The sequence below is a fragment of the Bactrocera neohumeralis genome, chromosome 6 (assembly GCF_024586455.1).
Source record: "Bactrocera neohumeralis isolate Rockhampton chromosome 6, APGP_CSIRO_Bneo_wtdbg2-racon-allhic-juicebox.fasta_v2, whole genome shotgun sequence".
NCBI classification, from domain to species: Eukaryota; Metazoa; Arthropoda; class Insecta; order Diptera; family Tephritidae; genus Bactrocera; species Bactrocera neohumeralis.
In genome coordinates this window covers 54,895,715-54,916,138 of record NC_065923.1, presented here as the reverse complement: position 1 = coordinate 54,916,138, position 20,424 = coordinate 54,895,715, and positions in this window count along the sequence as shown.

Below are 20,424 nucleotides of genomic sequence, written 5' to 3'. Positions count from 1 at the left end.
GTGCAAAAATTCCATTATATTAATTGCTTATTCATTTGTGTACTGGAAACTGAACGTATCAGGTGGAATTTAAAATTGTGCTATATGAGAAGTAGGCGTGCTTATTGTCCGATTTCACTCATTTTCACAGGGTGGCACAGGAATATGAAAAGAATGCCACTTCCCAAATTTTGTCGAAATCGGTCGGACGTGTCCCGAGTTATGGGATTTCCCCAAAAAGTGGGCGGTGCCACACCCATCGTACAATTTTTACCCCGGCCCCTATAAAGCATTGTCATACTATCCCTCCGACAAAATTTTACGTTTCTGGTGCACTTAATTATTGATTCATCACGCTTTTAGTAGTTTTGAACAGTACCGTAATATGGGGAGTGAGCGGGGTTTTCATCCATTTTAATTTTCATTCAATTTCACATTATCAGTAGAAGTTCTTGTACCATTCGTGCTGGGCGAATTTGGTTGTTGTAGCTTTAGTGGTTTGGGAGACATGCATATTAAACGTATTAGGAAGCGGAGCCACGCCCCCTTTTTCAAATTTTTGTATACACAGGTGCCCCTTGCTGCTGCGATCCCCTGTGCCAAATGACAGTTTTATATCTTAATTTAGTGCATATTTTTGGCACTTTATAGGTTTTCGGTGAATGGCAATTTGTGGGCGTGGTAGTGGCCCGTGGTTTTTTTGTACTAAGGAACCCGCATGCCAAGTTTCGAGATTTAATGGCAAAATCTGGTATCAGTTTTAGGTGATACGTTCAACCGTAAGGTGAACAAGTTAAGGTTAAGGTCCGTAGTAACTTCCAAATCAACAAAGTTGAAAACTTGCTCTAGTCTATAGGATTTTATTACATAAGGAGAGTGATGCCGAGATTTACGGGAAAAATACATCATATTACACTTTGTGAGATTTAATGGAAAAACTGGTATCATGGTATAGGATATAATGTTTGAATGTTTGAAAATCTGTATATTAGGTATAAGAGGACTAAGGGAAGAATTCACCCATTTTAGCCACTCTAGACACAAGGACACACACTTTTGTCAGGAGGAGAAACCATCTGAATTTCTCTAAGATAGCTCACATGACCGATGTATACGAGTCAAAAGGAAGTTTGAAAATCTTTCAATTGGGTTTTTGGGGCAAGGAGAGTATTGACCTGATTTAATTTTTGGTAAAAGAGCATACGTTGGGGTCTACAAATTCGTAATCTTCTGTAGTTATAATACAATTATTACACGTGAGAGGGCATGTCTTAAAGACACTATTCGGGTGAAGTTTTACTTTGATGACGAGATTAGCTTTCGATTTAAATACGGTAAAATGAAAGAATTTTGTTTCTAAGTTGGTATGGCTGTCAGTGATATTTGTGCCAAGTGCCACATCAAAATAATCAACTGATGATCAACACGTCAATAAAATAAAGTAATTGGTGCTTGAGAATCGAAGATTAACAGTCAGAGATTTTAATGTTATCGTTGGAATATCGGAAGGGTCTGTGAAAACCTTTTTGAAAAAAAGCACGATTGGTTCCGAAATCACTACATTTTTTCGAAAATCGACTGCGATGAGCCTTGGATCTATGCTTACGACCCGGAAACAGAGGATCAATCGGCCGAATATCGGTGCAAAGGTGAGCCGATGCCGAAAACCATAATAAAGCATGTCAAAAAGTCAAGGTAATGTTGAAAGTTTTCTTCGATTATCGAGATGTGGTGCACTCCAAACTTCTTCCGACCGGCCAAACTGTCAAACAAGGCACACTATTTGAGTGTTATGCGTCGTTTGCGCAAAGCTATTCGTAAAAACAAGTCGGAATTATGGGCCGACAACCCTTAGCTTTTGCACCACGCTAATGCACCGTCAAATACTTTATTGATTCTTCGTGAGTTTTTCGGCTAATTTTAAACCAATATCGTGTCGCAACCACCGTATTTGCCTGATTTAGCTCCGTGTGACTTCTGGCTATTCAGAAAACTCAACCGATTGCTCTGGGGAAACCGTTTTGAATCAATTGAGTTTAACATGATCCATACCCGCATTGAAGTCTATTCCGAAAATTGACTTTAACAACTGTTTTGGGGATTGGAAAGAACGTTGTTACAATTGTGGCCAAGGTCATTACTTTGAGGGGGACGACATGGGTGTAAGATACATCTCTATCTCATCAACATATTATATTAACAGAGATAACATTAAAAACTACTCGAAAATCGCCTCATTCATACGAAACAAAAGTCTTGGCTTATCTACCTTATTTACGTATTCAAGTATTTTTTACCTTGATTAACTCTCACCGAATCATAGGACCTCAACAAGGTCGGTACCCTTTGCTCAGAAATCAGATGGGTTTCATCGTATCCAGGAAGTAGGAAAATGAGCACGAAATTTACCTATGAGAGGCTCGTCTTTAGGTGTATTGAAAAGAAGCCAAGAATCTGAATAACCGCTATTAAACATGGACACGCTGTAATTATGATTTTTTGCTTAGTGGTTTGGCTTCTATTTATTCAATTCAATTTCAAAGCTTCCAATATCGCAACGACATTGACTTGTCAACTATGGGACGCAGTACTACTTAGTTGTACATACATATATACGTATGTATGTACGCCTAGTAAAGAAAGCTCCTAGAATGATTTTTAAATCCAATCAATAGTGGTACAATGCACTCAGACTTATTAAAACTGAGATTTTTCACAATTTTTAAATTAATTTATTGAACGAAGAAAAAACGGCATCAGACATTTTAAATATACTTTTAAAGTGGATTATCAATATATTCAAATAATTTTCTTTTGTTTGATATCCATATAGACATCAGAGTTCAGCAGAGAATCTGGAAATTCAGAATATACAAATTATTTAAGGGGCCAGTAGGGTAAACCGGCCTGTTTTTTTGACATTATTTTCCATAGAAATTTGTATTCTACAATAGAACTTTTTTCGTATCATGAGGTACGAGTATATCGTGGAGTGTATAAACAAATTTTTTTTTGGAATTTTTTGATGACATCTGTCGGAGAAATGGCTGCGTGAAACACAAAACCGCAATTTATTATTAAAAAGTACGTGAATGGTTATCGTCCCTACCAGAATCATGAAAAAATGTTGATAAATAAAAAAATAATTAACTTTATTTTTAATTTTTCCTCATGTTTTTTTTACATACATTTTGTCATAACATTGTCAATAAATTATAAAAAATTATGAGTATAGTAGGGACGATAGCCAGGCGTTTTGTGAACATTTAAAAAGAGAAAATTATGCAAATCGGTTGAGTAGTTCGACCGGAATCATGTCCGCCAGTTTAAAAAAGTGTGTGTTTGAGAAAAACGCGTTTAAAGTTTGAGGTGTGCACTCTGAGCGCTCCGAACGTCCAGCGGTATTATTATTTTTGGGCCTTTTTCGAAACCTTCCAATGGTAAAGTGGGTTTCTACATTATTTCTAAGGGTATAGGGAACAGAAAATGCAAACATTTTTTTTTTGAAAAAAAAATACCCTACTGACAGCTTAATTAAGAAGAAATGTATTAGTTATCACCAAAAGTGTTAATAATGTATACGTCTTCTGTTTGAGAGAATGAATTTTGCACTGTGCCATGCTGCACAAGTGTAACAAAGTAACTAAATGTGTGCAAATTCTGCCCACTGTGCAAGGCAGACAAAACGCTTGAGGCCCTTCTATGGCAACATCATTTCACGCCATTCTTCTCATTGTGAGCCTTAACAGTGGAGTTGTTCTTATACTCGTGCTTTGTAGGTAGATAGACGACCTGACATACATACATAGCTGATGAATGGCGTGTGGTGCATGTATATCAACCAAGCAAAATTTTCATTATTTTCAAGAGTTTGCTAAAATAATGAGTTTTTGTCTGGCGAGCAAAAACGAATTTCCACTTCATTACACTTAATTCGTAAGCGTTATTACGAGTATTGCAATATTCTAGCACATTTATTTTCTAAACTTATTGGCCAACTTGTTAACATATTTTATATACTATAATTACTATATGTGCTCTTCCTTTTATTTTCAATGAACAAGTTGTTTTTGATTTTAGTCCGTAGCAAATTCGCAAAAGAAATATTTCGAATTCTATTTTTAAGAATAAATAATAACCGAACAATTTTTACTCTCGCAATTTGCAAAGCTCGAAGACGGAGAGATATTTTCAGATGTTGCAAATCTTATATTAAAATACGTTGATTGAAAATTCAACATCCGGAAATAGTTTACAATCAAATTTGTTATAATTTCTCATAGATCATAGGAAGCGTCGGAGATCCTATAAAGTAGAAGGTATAGACGTATGTAAATGAGCAGCGCGAGGTGCTGAGTTTGTCCGTCTGAAATTTTCCACACGTCCGCCCTAGGCAAGTTGAAGTAACACAATTTCAGATTAACCAAACTTTTTTTTTGGTATTGAGAATTTCAACTATTTTTTGTTGAAGTTTCATTACCAATCTAAAAAGTTAAGATTTGACAGGTATTTAAACAGATGAAAATTGTAAAATGATTTGCTTACGAAAGGATGGATTAATATTAAATGAACGTTTGTTTTGATTTATATGGCGATGAAAAAAATGTTGAGGCTAAAACTGATGTGCTACGCATAAGAAAAATATTCGTGATCACCCCTAACACCAAGGTTTGCTGCAGATTTATAAACTATTTTCGTTTAAAAACGGAATCTTTTATCTAAATAATATGAAGGAGAATACTACAAACTCTCCGTTTCCTTGCTGTTGGTAGTTATCAAGAACGCATTTTAACTTTAAACTGACGCAAACTACGATGCCTATACTCGGTTAGAAAGTCTTACATATTTATTATAAATACCGTTTTTGTGCGTAGTGGATAAAACTCCAATGATTGAAGAGGAGCAAAACGTTTCAAAATTTAATTTTACTCAAAAAGTACATTCATACGAATACTAGATTGTAACGACTCTTTATGTGCGAAACACTCCACACATATTTATTGTTTAACAAGTAAGAAAAGACTAAGTTCCGGTGCAACCGAATATTTTATTCTTGAAACTTGCAGGAATCGAAACCAGGGAAATACCTTAAGGTAAAATGTCAACCAGGATCGGAATCCAAACAATTTTATATATACATACATATACTATATATGTATATATACATACATATACATATAACTCATATACTGACCGACATATTCACCATAATACCATGTTCCGACCGAAAATTTGAAGGGATTAGATTACATTTAACAATGGACGAAATTCAATTGCGGGAGTATTTAAATGGCTTTGAGTTATTGGGTTTCCCTAAAGTCTTAGAAGCTATGGGTAATAATTTAAATTTTTTACAATGGAGTTTTTATAAATTTTTAAGTTTTAGATGGTTGTCATATAGAAGATGCTGTTGACTACAATTATTACTACAATTCCACAGTTATTTTGGCTTTAGGAGATGCAAGGTAAGTTTTTTCATGAAGCTCGTTTAAATACCTAATGTATTTCTTTAATGTTTTAGATGTCGATTGATGTTTTGTTTTCTAATATTTTGATTTGTAAATTATTTGAACCGTTCAATTTCGGTCTCTTGCTTTTTTATTCCGGCTTTTTAAAAGAAAAATTACTGAAAATTATTCAATGAAAACTTTGTGTGTGTTGCAGATTGAAATTTGTTACGAAGCCACAAAGAGGTCGCCATAATATCGGTCGGCGTTCTTTTTGCCATCAACGTATGGCAGCCCAAGCAAGGCAAGGCAAGAAGTACACCAAAAATGCGATGACATACGTGCGGAATTATGGGTCGCGGTCATTCAGCAAGCGATCGTCACGATATCACAGCACGACTTTTCAAACAACAGTTACGATGTTTCATGGACTTTATCTTGGAGTAATGTAGGTATATGTGGTGCTGTTAGATGCTAGATGTACTTTGTTGAGTGACAACAGAGAGGTTTGTCGCACGTACACATTCTTCTTTGGATGGTGGATGGTGGTTACACCAGACGCAGAGAAAGATTCAGTATTATAAGAAGTGATGAAAACCAATATGGTACATGGACCTTGCGAACCTTACAATTCCACTTCGGTTTGTATGTCTGACAGTAAATGCACGAAACACTATCCACGAGCTTTCGGAAACACAAACTATAAATGATGGATATCCAATGTATCAGCGTCGCTCACCAGATGACAATGGCAGAACATTTAGCATTCAATTTAGAGGCGTGAATATCGAAGTCGATAACATATGGATCGCACCATATTCGCCACTGTTGTCTAATTCACATTCAAAAGTCATGTCAATGTTGCGTATTGCAGTTTGGTGTAATCGATAAAATACGTGTGTAAATACGTCACCAAAGGAAGCAACATGGCGGTTACTGGTCTTGAACGATACGGTCGATACGTGAACTGCAATAAAGCGCTTTGTATGATATTTACTTTTGCGATTCATGAACGTTTTCCGACTTTGTGCGTCTCGCAGTTAATTTGGAGAATGACCAAATAGTCTATTTCAACACAGAGACAGGGGAAACACCCCAGCAACAAAATTGACATTTACGAGTTTTTTCTCAACTTTCGTTAGTGAACCGTTTGCGAGAAGTTGCTCTATTCGGAAATACCTTGATATTATACATACAATTACAATTACAATTGCTGGAACATGATAATCACTGGAATGAAGTTCACACACTTTTCGCGATGATCAGCCTTCAAATTCGCGTCAGTTATGGGATACGACCAAAAATTACATTGCCGAAGACATTTTACATCGTATACGCTAAGAATTGGGAATGGGTCAATACCGGTTGATACTTCCGGTGGTTTGATATCAATTCTATATGCCGTTTATCAATTCACGAAAGATGGACTCATCAGGAATGTTTATACGAACATTGGACAAATTATCGTTAGTACGATTCCTTAAATGCATGCGCAATGTTAGCTGGCAAAAATACCGATGTTGTTGACTTAAACTGGAAGATTCAAAGTCGAAATCCGGGAGACTTGCGGTCATACAAATCGATCGATCGTCTTGACAATGAAGACAACACCATGATTTATCCAGTGGAATTTCTAAATAAATTCTTTGGAGAGGCTTGGTATGCCACCGCATCATTTGCATCTCAAAGTTGGATCTGTAGTTATTATGTTTCGCAATATGATTGTGACGCACCTATCAAATACATGGGGCAGAGTGCTTGATTCTACGGATTTCTTTTGAGTTCTAACGATTTGCCATTTGAGTTCAAACGTATTCCGTTTCCAGGGAAAATTGCATTTGAAATGACAATCGTTGGAATCGTTGGAGTTGGAAAACCATCTTTTCTGTACACCGGAACAGAAACCAAAAATTGTTGTTTATGAAGCTGCGTTACATTGAAAAAAAAATTTACAAAAATCTCAAATAAATGATAATCAACACAATATGAATTTTTGTCTTTTCAATTCAAAAGACATAATTTCGCGCAGGACAACGGCTGCGGGGTCAGCTAGTTAAAAATAAAACTAAAATAATCGATCCTTATATAAAAACCAATGTGAAGGATGAATATGATGCTGTTTAATAAGTTTGTTAATATCAGGTTCCAATTTACTCAAGAACAGTCGCAAGTCGCCACGTTCGGTAACAAGCAAATGATTTCTCTTTTTAGTAAGCAGTGTTGTCACAGCACTAAATCCACGTCCGCACAAATATGACGATGGGAATGCTATCAAGAATCATTGTACGATTGACCACAATCCAGGGTACAATTGCGAGATCGGTTTTTGTAGCCAAAATTCTTGGTAACCATTTTTGAACTTGATTTTTATTTCCTCGTTTGTTGTCAATTCTATAAGTTCTTCTTCCAGCTGAGGTGACATTGCTGTGTTGACATTTGAAAACGGATCCAACATCCAGTCTGGTATTTCCAAGTTCAAAATGTCCTGGTATCGTTCGGTGAAGTCAATGTGGAGGTTTTCCAAATGTTGGCAGTAGGCAAACAATTCGTCGATACTGCATGGTACTGATAAATTCGGAAAATTGTGAAACTCACGTCTGCCCAGATTCTTTTTGTGTAGAAGCAGTTTCGCTTCGACGTTTTTTTATTTTAATTAAATTTAGTTTATCGCCTTGCAGTTGGAGATTCATGGCGTTGAACAATTTATACAGGTCTGTCATGAAAGCTATATCATTCTTTGATGTTATAAGCTTGTCTTGAAATTCTGTATCTTTAGTTTTCAAGAGCTATAACAGAGTCAAACGGGTTGTAAAATCGAGTCAGACAATTGCCACTTGATAGCCAACGAACTTCAGTATGAAACAACAAACGGTTGAAATCCTCGTCATTAGTAACACAAAGCTGATGAAATAATCTATCATTCAAAGAGCTGTTGCGGATTTTATTGACTGCTTTGATGACATGCTCGTACTGCAGTGATAGAAATTGTAAGTTTCTAGCAACTAAATGTTGTCTATGAATAACGCAATGTACACCAAGGACATCTGGAATTTTATGTTTTAAGTACGCTATGAAGCCTTTATGGCACCCTGTCATAGCCGGAACGCCATCCGTAGCAACTGAAATAATATTTTTCAAAGGAATTTCTTTCTTATCGCAAAACTTTTCCAATAGTATGTTGAATATGGTTTCGCCTTTTGTATCGGTCTCTAAATTTCTATCAAATAATAGTTCTTCACATATTTTCTCTTCTTTAATAAAACTCACGTAAGACAACAACAATGCTTCATTAGTTGGTAAAGTGGACTCATCGAGCTGAATTGAGAATTGACTTGTCCTCAGGTGATCGCACAATGATTCTTCAATGTTTTCAGCCATTTTATCAATTCGTCTTTTCACAGAATTATTACTCAAAGGAATTTTTCGGATAATATCTGCGGCCGGTTTATGAAGCGCGGTAGTTATTACTTCATTTATTGCTGGCAATATTAACTCTTCTGCGATGTTATGTGGTTTGCCTTTTTGAGCAATTAACAAAGAGATATTGTACGAAGCTCGAAGTCCGTCGTCATCTTGCTTAGCAGCCGCCGAAAAGAGTTTTGCTACACTTGGCTGAGTATTATGCTTCTTCTCTAGGTCTTGAAAATATGCTACATTCTTGTCTTTCTTATCTGGATTCATTTTATTCAAATGATCTTGCGGTCTTGACGACTTCATTGCTTCATTCGAAAATGTTTTTAGAATGTTTTAGAGAAGATACAAAGGCGACGATGGCTTTGTGGGATTTTCAATGAATCCGAATTTAATATATTCCGCACAGTATTTCCGTCTCTTCTTTTTTACTTCCGACATTGTTTTGCTTTGAGAAATACGTTCAACTTCGCGAGTAGTGTAAAGGAGGCGTAAGTAATGCTCATCTATTGCGCGCAAAACCACAAATGAAAATAAAATAAATATTACATTGTTTATATAGGAATGCTTAAGCAGCACGCACCGACAGGAATAAAACAAACATGCATAAACTCGTTTATCTCATTCGACGCTCAATCGTACACAAATCCGAACAAGTATTCAATGAACCAGCCGATTGATACAGGAATGCACAATTTGAGTTATTTAACAGAAACTTGTTAAAACATGATAGATATCTACGAGTACTAATAACTATTAAAATGCGAAAGTGTTAAATAGGACAGATATATGAACTACGCGGAGAGAAATATAGAACCGAGTTTGAGCAATCTTTTAATTCATATTAGTTGATGTTCACAAGTTGTTGTTGAGAGTCGAGAGCTCATGCAGTCGTTGTCTAAGAGGCCTCCTAGCTAAATAAAATTACAAATCACCCCCCAGGCCTCTACAGAACGCCCCCATTTTCTTTCTGGGTCTCTTACCGCCCCCCTTGACACCTGCAGCGCCCACAAGGGGGCGTTATCTCCCACTTTGGGAAAGACTGATCTAGAAGGTAAAATTTAATGTCTCTGGCGTAATTAATTATTGATTTATTGCGTTTTTAGTAGTTTTTAACAGTACCGTTTTATGGGGAGTGAGTGGGGTTATCTTCCGATTTTCACACTGTCGGTGGGAGTTCTTATATTGGCTGTTGTAGCTTTAGTAGTTTAGGAGATATGTGCATTAAATCCAAATTACAGTTTAATTTTTATATACTTATATAACCCTATATCACTCTCGATTACTTTTCGGTGTTAAAACAACCGTTAGGTGACCAAAACTATAATACTCTGTTACGACATGTTGCGAAATAAAAATAATTTAGGTAACATTCATTATTCGAAGGAAGAATGAAAGAATTACATTAATGTGTGATATCTTATTTACTAACACATATTATAGGTTATAGACTCACTTAATTTCATAAATATACTTTACTTCGTAGAATTACCCTCAAATTTTTTTGGGCCTCAAATAAGATACGTTGAGAAATTAAATTGAAATACAAAAAAAGTTTGTACAAGAACTGAAGCCGCTCCACCTTCCCAAGCGACATCGATTCGGCTCTTGGAAAGAGATTCAACGTTTACGAGCCAAATTTTGTTCAGCGATGAGGCCCATTTCTAGATCAATGGGTATGTAACCAAGCAAAATTGTCGTATTTGGGATGAAAAGCAACTTCAAAAGATTCAAGAGCTGCCATTCATCCAGAAAAACAACGGTTTGATGTGGTTTATAGGACGGTGGAATCATCGGTGAATCTTCTTCTTCTTAATTGGCGTAGAAACCGCTTAAGCGATTATAGCCGAGTTAACAACAGCGCGCCAGTCGTTTCTTCTTTTCGCTACGTGGCGCCGATTGGATATTCCAAGCGAAGCCAGGTCCTTCTCCACTTGGTCCTTCCAACGGAGTGGAGGTCTTCCTATGAGAGCTATCATCGGTGAATATATTTTTAAAAATGATGCCGGTGAGAACGTAACCATCAATGGCGACCGTTATCGCCCGACTATTTGATATCTGAAACTGAATTAAACAAGGCGGCGTTACTACTCAGCGGGATAATGGTTCACCGCTTACATTTTTCTTTGAAGAATACTTCGAAGAAAATTCGATGTAGAATTCTCCGATACCAAGTAATGCATAAAAGTAAGCTATACGGCTAAATTCTACTGTGTTCATATTTACCAGTCAAATAAGTACATGAAAAACGACAAATACAAATTGATGGAATAAAATTTATAAGTAAATTTTTTCATTTTTTCGTCAAATCATCAAGCAAAAAGTTGGTCATGATCAGGTGAGCTGCTATTTTATATAAAAATTTGGTTTATTTTTGTGTTTAAACTTAGAATAAAAAGCGACGACACCATCCAGCATACCAATTAGAACAAAAAGGAACGAGAAAGGATCTCGCGCACCTTTTTTCGTTACGACGTCGTTCAACCAACATCTCCGCTTTCGCAGCATCCCGGTTCTTTCCGCTAGTTACCAGCCTGTATATAAATTTAACGTTTTTTAAAACCTGCTGTTTTCAACCTTTAATCATTTTATATATGTATGTATATTAGGGTGATTCAAAAAAAATTTTTTTTTTTTTTTTTCAATTGGTACTCGCAAAAATAGGTTCCTAGACACCTCTAAGAAAGCCTCTCCAAATATGAGTTTTTAATTGTAACGGGAAGGTCCTCCGCCTAACGGTTTTCTATTTTTTCTTATTATCAGTTAGAAAAATTTATATCTCGCTTCCAACTACTTGAAAAAATATTTTGTTAATTAGGTTTTGTAGGAAATTGAATGCTCTAAAATATGGTCCCTTATGATTTTTTCATAAACCCAACCGTTTAAAAGATATTAACGGTTGAAATTTGACTATTTTTGGAAAAATTTTGTATTTCTTATGAATTTTATAACTCAATGAAAAAAAATTATTATGAATAGATTTTTGGAGAGGCTTTCTAAGAGGTGTCTAGGAACCTATTTTTCAGAGTACCAAACGAAAAAAAAAATTTTTTTTTTGATCCACCCTAATATGCATTGATGTTTGACGATGAATATCTCGTAAACGCTTAACTTAATCCAAATATCGTAGTAGACCATTTTTATAGAGCAGTAAATTTCCTACAAAACTATGTGTATCATCATTCATAATAATTTTTTTTCATTGAGTTATAAAATTAATAAGAAAAAAAGAATTTTTCCAAAAAAAGTCAAATTTCAACCGTTAATATCTTTTAAACGGTTGGGTTTACGAAAAAATCATAAGAGACCATATTTTAGAGCATTCAATTTCCTACAAAACCTAATTAACAAAATATTTTTTCAAGTAGTTGGAAGCGAGATATAAATTTTTCTATCTGATAATAAGAAAAAATAGAAAACCGTTAGGCGGAGGACCTTCCCGTTACAATTAAAAACTCATATTTGGAGAGGCTTTCTTAGAGGTGTCTAGGAACCTATTTTTGCGAGTACCAATTGAAAAAAAAAATTTTTTTTTTTTGAATCACCCTAATGTATATGTAATATGTTTTTAACTTTTTTAAACTATTTCAATTTGTAATAATTCAGTTCAGTTAAACACATTTTGTTATAACAAGTTTTAAGTGCATTTCGCATAAAATAAAACCTTTATAAAGATTGCATTGAATCTAGTGCATTTTTCTTTTAAACAAAAAGTGTAAATGGCCTATAAGGTGAGTTTTTGTTTTTGTAACTGTGGCATGGAAGAATTCTTCGTTTACTATGGCATCAAAGAATTCTTCGTTAACTGTGGCATCGAAGAATTCTTCGTTAACTTTGGCATCGAAGAATTCTTCGTTAACTTTGGCATCGAAGAATCCTATGGTAAGCGAAAGAGGTGATCTGTTACTTTTCGTAGGACATCGCCGTGTCAATTTTCATCGGTCGGAGTAAGCGATACAATCATGCTGCATCGTTTACCTTGCTCGCTTATAGCGCCCATACACGAGCACACAAGTGCGTTCGATCGGTATGAATTCGTTTGCCCATACACGACACACAAATCCATTTTGCGTTCGTTCTTCACAGAGTTAACATGTGCGACAGGCGAGCGGAACATTTCTTGGAATTTATTTCTAATGTAGCATTTTTATCTATTTAATTGTATTTCGTTAATAAGTTATTCCAACTTTTATTTTTCTTACACTATGTATATGTATGAGCGCTTAGGCAAAAAGCGAAAACTTTGGAGCGTTATTTCTCGGTTTTTCATTTTTACGATTATTCTTAATTGGCGGGCAGGATAGAAAAAAAATAAACGTCGTATGGAATTAGGGCAAAGTTTATTATCATTGACATAAAATTATCTTATATTTAAACTAAAAAAATATTAAGAAAAGTCAAGTTTTAATTGTATATTTTTAAACACCATAAAATACAATTCTTTTGAAAAGCCACTATTTATTCAATTTTTAATAAAATTTTAAATTTTACACTTTTTTTGGAATTTTCTTAGTTTAACTAGAAGATAAATTAATAAAAAATATGAATCTCTTTGAATTTTTTGTTTCCGATAGAAATTGCGACCTGCATCCTGCCCGCCGTCCGAAAAATGTACATGCGAGATGCATCGGGTAATTGCTTCCCAAAGGCAGAATATCAAAGATTTCGTATCCAAAAAATTTGTGAAAGATGTTCAAATATAGAACTATAAAGCCTAGAAATTTCGCTTGAATCAATTATTTCTTTCCCTCCCAAAAAAATCTTCAAAAAAATCGAGTTTTTGCAGCCTCGAAAGCAGGCTCTCCCCTTAACACTTGGCATTGTCCGCGATCTTCACTGTTCGGCGACACGAGAGAAATGAGATTTTGTGCGCCGACAACGCCATACACGATAAACATGTTCGCGCACCGATCGTAAAAAATCAAACATTTTCGCGAACATGGATCGGTACGCGAACAAGCCCATACACGATAAACTGCAAGCGCACACATACCGATCGAACGCACTTGTGTGCTCGTGTATGGGCGCTTTTACCAATGTCTACCATATCCCGCTGGATAGCCACACATCGCTTCAATCAAGTAATTTATCGAGAGAACACTTGGGTGAGCAGATAATTTCACGTTTTGTACCGGTCGATTGGCTACTAACATCGTGTGACATCACACCCTTAGATTTTTCTCTTGTGGAATATGTGAAGGTTACAGTCTATGCGGACAATACCGCTTCCATTCAGGTTTTGGAGCAAAACAACACCACGTGTGTCATTCGCCAGTTACCAGTCGAAATGCTCGAACGAGTAACTGAAAATTGGACTACACGAATGGACGATCTGAGGCCTAGCTTCGGCCAACATTTGAAATCAATAATCTTAAAAAAATAAATGCCAAAGAACCTTCTTTCGAATGACGATAAACATTTCCCATTCAATTATTTGAAGTTTCTATGTTGGAGTGGGGAGCCTCGATATGTATTAAAAGGGGTAAGTATAATTATTTTTCGAACTTTCGTTAAATATTGTAATAGATTAGATTAGATAGAAGGTAAGTAATGAATTAAGGTAATATAAATGTATTATTAAGGAAAGTATTGTGTTTTACAATTCACTATTTATAAATTCAATTTCTAATATTTTTACATTTCATTTTTTTAAATTTAGTTTTAGGTTGCTTGACTCAACACAGAGAATCGAAAATGTTTATATTAGAGATATGAGGTTTAGACCAATTCCATTCATATTTAGTGGTAAACCACATTATTTTCAATTTGTCCGTTTAAGAGTCGTTAAGTGAGTTGGAAAGACGGAAATCATTATACCATAGAATATAAGTATTATGGGCAGAGAAAGGGACGGTATGATATACTTTTGACATTGCTCAGTTATATTCAAGAACATATTTTCAAGCAATTTTATAATATTGTATATAACTCATACGCTAACCGACATATTCAGTATGGGGTGTGTTAGTAGTGTAATTCGTAACCCAGTATCTCGTACATTTCTATAGTACAAGTATATCCAATTTTTTACCTTTGGTTAATTTTGTTAAGACCTACATATATAGGTATAAAGCCCACCGGAGTTTTGAAAATTTTATATTAGAGTATGAAGCGCTTTTATCTATTTTTACCATTTTCCGTTTTTATTAACAGAAAAAGATGATATCTGGGTTTCATTAAGATACCTCACATACCATTAGCACTATATGCGGGATAATGTCGACCAGATGTTGGAAAATCTTGATATTATGTAGTTATGTGGGTGCAAGGGCAAGTTTTCACCGTATTTTAGTAATTTTGGGCAAAAAGACGCACCGTTACTAGAAAAACGCGCTCACTCTCTTTTATTAGCATTCAGCCGGAAGTTCCTATTCAACCTATTTTTGACACACGGGCAAACGATTATTAGATAAGAATTAACTCTGAGTTTCTATAATATACGGTTGTTAAATATCTCCCTTCAGCTTTTTTGCTCTTTATTCAATGCTTTATAAAAGGTGTTATGGTGATCGGATTTAGTTCAGATACGCGCCGTTTCGTTCGATAATCGGTTTCCATCAAGACGGCAACTTCATAATACCCTCCTCGTAGAAGCCCCCCTCTTTATTTGCGAAGAACTCGGACAGCCACTTTTCACAAGCCTCTTTTGAGTTCAACTTTACACCAACAAGGGCGTTCGCCATGGACAGGAACTTGTGGTAATCACTTGGAGCTATGTCCGGGCTATATGGTGGATGCGATAAAACCTCCCATCCGAGCTCCCGTAGCTTCTGACGAGTCATCAACGAAGTGTGTGGCCTGGCGTTGTCCTGGTGAAACACTGCACCCTTCCTGTTGGCAAATTCTGGACGCTTCTGGTCGTCAATCCCGGCTTGTTTGGGACGATTCACCGGCCTTCGACCACGACCGCTTTCGCTTGACATTGTCGTACGTACAGGATCCATTTTTCGTCGCCAGTCACCATCCGCTTCAAAAATGGGTCGAGTTCGTTCCGTTTCAGCAGCATATCGCAGGCGTTGATTCGCTCCAGAAGGTTTTTTAACGTCAAATCATGCGGCACCCAAGCTTCAAGCTTTTTTGTGTATCCAGTCTTCTGCCGATGGTTTAAAATGGTTTGGTGACTAACTCCCATCTTCTGGGCGATGTCACGAGATGCCACATGCCAGTCTAAGTCGATGTTTTCCATGATTTGATCGGTATTCGTCGTCATGGTGTCGTTTTCACCCGCATCGAATCGTCGAAATTATTCCTCCGCAGTTCGAAGTGATAGAGTACCATCCCCCCAAAACTCTAGCGGATTTGCCTTTAACGAAGGAAAACTTTAAAATAGCGCGAATTTCGGCGTTAGTGAACTCCATATGCGTCTATAACTGTTGAACGCAATATCCAAACTAATCATGCATAGCGTAATTTTGTAGGTTATGTCAAGACCTTTCAAAGATGTGTAGTATTGCCAGATACGAGCTCTGTAGCGCTTTATACATAGCCGCGAAATTCAAAAGACAAAAAGGCGGAAGGCAGGTATTTGGCAACCAAATATCTCACAGATTGGCCTGTCTTTTCGCAATAGGAACTGGGGTAAACATATTTGGTATCTAAAAGCTTGAATAGTTTTGGTACGATTTGAACAAATTTTGGTTATAGGGTGGCACACTTCGTTTAGACGCAATTACTTTTTCTTTGCGATTGCATTTGGTGAAAGGGATAATATAGGTTTGGCAGACATCGACAATCGATATAACAACTTTAGACTAGAGTTGAAATGGCGTTAAAATGCACAATTTTGCGTATTTTCATTATATTGGGTAAAAGTAAGGACACAGATCCTAAAGAAAATATAGACCTAAGGGAAGTAAGATGATTTGTGATAAATTTCGTTTCAGTATTTTTGTTAATGGCTAAGCTAAGTTTGTTTGGTATGGCTTTGTTTGCTAATAATGCCACGTTCACTTGTCAAAACTCTCCGCACCAACTTCAGAATGTTAAAGAATACAAGTACAAAAATTTGTCAAAATAGCTTTATCCACACCTGAAACATACATATGTATATGTACAAGTATGTTTATAGTGTGGTTGTATACATATGAAGGTACATTAGTAATATGCGAACAATGAAACACTAATCTTTCTTCCGATTCACTCATTATAACACCTTCAGTGCAACCAAGAAATCTTTTTCTTGCTTCATAATCGAATCAAAACTGTTCATACACAAATACCCTTGATAACAAATACCAGATCCATTGTGCCCTTCCCAATTTTAATATCCACACTCAACTGTATCTTTTCGCCACGACACAAAAGGCTATTTAGAAGGCGATCACAGCAATTCTTCGAAATCAAAGGAATGACAATCAAAGCATTGGAAATAGGCGTCCCACGTTTTTATTCAAAACACACAATCGACAAGGCGTGTGCAAGTTATGAAGAGGACAAAGCAGCTCATAAGCCCAGTTAAAGAACCATGAAGAGGAAGGGTGGATGTGCAAGCAAGCAGCATCTGAAGAGCCAAATTGATTTGTGAAGACGTGTGAAAAAAAATATTTGAAACTCTCTATTTTTATGATTCCACAAACAAATTGCTATAACAGGCAAATATCGAAATGTTCCCGCACTTGAACGGGGTGGGGATGTTGCGGCACGCAAAGTACCCAGAGTACACAACGGAATTACAACACAATCAAAGCGAAAGACTAATGCCGCATTTAAATACGATTTAAGAAGAAGAAGAAGAAACGAAAAGAAAGACTCACACACATGCCTCAGATATGCAAGTATATTCGCACGTGAATATTTTGAATAAATAAAAAAATGTTTTCGGAAGAGCGCGATGACTTTTTGGAGGGGAAGGATAAGGAAATACCAACGATGTTGAAGAGAATATTGAACAAAATGTACGTAGATACCAGCGAGCAGCAGCAATGACAAAGCATTTAGCTATCAAGTTAAGCATAAAACGGCTTATTTCAATGCTCCAATAGCATGTAGCGCAATAACAGAATTTTAAAATATATTCGAAAAATGAAAATACCCACATGCGGCACTTGTGTACAGGCTGGAATATCCTTATAAAGAAAATACAAGTTAGTTTTTATCGAGCTAAGAAAAATTGCTTGACAACACGTCCATATTTATACGAGAGTTGAGTAACAACTACTACAATTGTTCTTAAAATGCTAAACCCTATATACAGTGGACCAATAAAGTTTACATACGCCTAGTTCTATTAATTACGACACGTTTATTTGTTTTAAAATTAATAGATTTTGTAGTTTTTCTATCCATTTCAAGAAATGTATATCTAACATTAAATATAGCATATCAAAATATTTTTTTTTACATAAATAAAAAAAAATACAAACAAGTAAGGAAGGGCTAAGTTCGGGTGTCACCGAACATTTTATACTCTCGCATGATAAAGTGATAATCGAGATACTGTTATTAGCAACTTTTTTGCGAGAGTATAAAAATGATGCCCTCTGAATTACATGAAAATGTCTGAGAGATTTACCGATATTTTCGGTGAAAAATTAGGTTATGTTAGGTTAGGCACTGAGTTCTTCGTGTTCGATATCAGGGACCTGGAAAAGTTATAGTCCGATCACGACAATTTTTCCACAAGGGTTACCTCACCTCAAATACCATATTTGTGTAAAGTTTTATTCCGCTATCATCATTGGTTCCTAATGTACATATATATTATACAGAGAAGGCATCAGATGGAATTCAAAATAGCGTTATATTGGAAGAAGGCGTAGTTGTGAACCGATTTCACCCATATTTCTTACATGTCATCAGGATGTTGAGAAAATATTATATACCGAATTTCATTGAAATCGGTCAAGTAGTTCCTGAGATATGGTTTTTGGTTCATAAGTGGGCGACGCCACGCCCATTTTCAATTTTTAAAAAAAGTCTGGGTGCAGCTTTCTTCTGCCATTTCTTTTGTAAAATTTAGTGTTTCTGACGTGTTTTGTTAGTCGGTTAAGGCACTTTTAGTGATTTTCAACATAACCTTTGTATGGGAGGTGGGCGTGGTTATTATCCGATTTCTTCCATTTTTAAACTGTATATGGAAATGCCTGAAGGAAACGACTCTGTAGAGTTTGGTTGACATAGCTATAGCAGTTTCCGAGATATGTACAAAAAACTTAGTATGGGGCGGGGCCACGCCCACTTTTCCAAAAAAATTACGTCCAGATATGCCCCTCCCTAATGCGATCCCTTGTGCCAAATTTCACTTTAATATCTTTATTTATGGCTTAATTATGACTCTTTATAGGTTTTCGGTTTCCGCCATTTTGTGGGCGTGGCAGTAGGCCGATTTTGCCCATCTTCGAACTTAACCTTCTTATGGAGCCAAGAAATACGTGTACCAAGTTTCATAATGATATCTCAATTTTTACTCAAGTTACAGCTTGCACGGACGGACGGACGGACGGACAGACGGACGGACAGACGGACCAAAGACCATATCTCAGGAACTACTATACCGATTTCAACGAAATTCGGTATATAATATTTTCTTAACACCCTGATGACATGTACGAAATATGGGTGAAATCGGTTTCAACCACGCCTTCTTCCAATATAACGCTATTTTGAATTCCATCTGATGATTTCTCTGTATACATTAGGAACCAATGATGATAACGGAATAAAACGTTACACAAATACGGTATTTGAAAAATATGTAAATAACGGATAATGAAATCTCGATTATCACGTTATCATGCGAGAGTATAAAATGTTCGGTGACACCCGAACTTAGCCCTTCCTTACTTGTTTAGAATCAATTTGCTTGTTGACCTACATTTTGTTGCCATTATCGTCCCTGGACGTCGACGAATGCTCCCCACTCGATTTCTAGTATCATTTCGGGATATTTTGACCCACTAAGTCGATGATCCAGTTTGTTGGCCTAATTTTGAAGAAATTCGATGTTCTCGAATACGGTTTTTTAAAAAGTTCCAGATATTTTGAATAAGATTAATGTCTAGTAATTGCGGGACCTATGTAGTTATTTTTATTTCCATAACAACCCTGCACGTACAAGATACAATGTGCATTTTGGGTCGGTATCCTGTTGGACATTGATTTTGCTGCTATTAACAGCCGATTTAAGCACACTTAAAATTTAAAATTTTTTCTTAACATTTTTTTTTACAAAAAGCAACAAAACAAAATAAATAAATGGACAACCAAGAAAAGTGAGTAATTGTGCAAATCTATTAAATTTGGTGCATACAATAATAATTTCATTTCTTTTTAGGTTTTCAAAATGTGAAAGAACAACTCAGGAGCAGCTGCAGCATTACAGGGTATTATTTCAACATAAATATCTTTTTATCCGCACTTGCATTAAATATATACATAAATATTTACACATAAAATTTTGTCTGAATTATTTAATCATGGGACCTTACGGTGTAGTTACATATTAGGGGTATTCTATTGCTCTTGCAATTTGTTACAGTTTTTTTGTTAGAAATGTATGCAGAAGGTGCGCCAATTCACAATAGCCATGCATAATAGTTATTCACAATAAATTGACTAAATCAGCCCTTCGTATAACATTAGATTCTGC